Raw genomic sequence first — 1,413 nt, 5'->3', positions numbered from 1 at the left:
CATATAGACTCGACAACTCTCGCTGACGGAGATTACCAGCTGATCCCGAAACCAGAAGAAGGAATTTCTGAAGACCCCGGGAACGTCACTAGAGATCAGAACACCCGAACCCCAGTTCGAAAACTTTTAGTAGTGACATTCTGACCCCAGCCCCACCAGCAAAGGCAAGCCCCGGAAATAAACCGCTATTTTTACTGCACTGCAATTTATATATTCATGTATATCTACTTCTGCATTTAAGTTTCCAGGAATTGTATTGAAACCTTAGTTGCATATTCCTAGGAACCTATGTATTTGAATACTAGAACCTGAGTCCGACTAGCTACTAAGCTAATAGGACCGGTAGAAGTCGAGTGATTCCCTGTCATTCGCGAGCTTTATAGGAGTTGAAATATTTATATTCCTGCAACCACTATAAGGATGATGGATGGTGTTGTGATTGTGATTCATGACTTTGTCAAAAACCCCATCTGTGTTGATAAAAATTTGATAAGGTCGCAGTGTGTGGTAGCGGTGGTTAAGCGTTTGAAAGTACTAGCCACATGCCGCAAAATATGGTAAGCGCTAAGCCTAGTAACCGATCGGCCCGAGGAGTGGACATACCCCCCACCACTCGTAATTTTGTTTTGCGCACATGCATCGACGTGCGGGAGTACATTCCGCACAGTGGACAGGAGTACGGTCATGTAGTCACGCTACAGACGTACGTCCTGCACATTTGGTATGCGTATGGTCCTACACTCGCTTGTGGTGGTACTGATCCATGAGTCAGAATGAGAGGCAAACGGTTGCTTCAGAGCAATCATTGGATGTTCCAAGCGTGTGAGTTAGGTTTACCCTTGTAAGGTTTGAAATTTGATTCAGAATCGTCCGTTTCTCACGGAGATTGAGACTGCTTGATCCCTTTGCCACATAGAGTAATAAGAGCAACCTTATGATGATCAAAGATGATGATTGTTTAAAAAGTTCTACCATGCTTGATTAGCTTTAGTTGCTTACATAGAATGGATAACCAACTAGAACCTGAAAGCTAAAAGTTAAAATTAAGGATCTACTCTTTGTTGCTTTTCAGCTGAAACTATACCCAGAACCATTATAAGCCTTCATAGTCTAGCTACATGGCTAAGTATACCATGAAACGGGTAAGCCTTGCTGAGTATTAGAATACTCAGACTTGCAAATTTAACTATATTTCAGGTAATCCCCCTGAGGACTCTGCTCTGCCTGTGCCCTGGCCCTATGCCCTTTCTGCTGGTTGGTCCGTGGAGTGGGATTTCGTCCCCGGCCAACATAGATCCCTCCAAGTGATGTTGAGCTTGGGCTTAGCTCAATATCCGTCCCGCGATGTCTGGTAGTGTCGTGTTTTATTTTCCACTGTAGATACTCTAACTTTGAATAGTTTTGTATAAATTC

Source organism: Panicum hallii, chromosome 3 (assembly GCF_002211085.1).
Source record: "Panicum hallii strain FIL2 chromosome 3, PHallii_v3.1, whole genome shotgun sequence".
In the NCBI taxonomy this organism is placed as follows: domain Eukaryota; kingdom Viridiplantae; phylum Streptophyta; class Magnoliopsida; order Poales; family Poaceae; genus Panicum; species Panicum hallii.
This window is presented reverse-complemented; position numbering follows the sequence as displayed.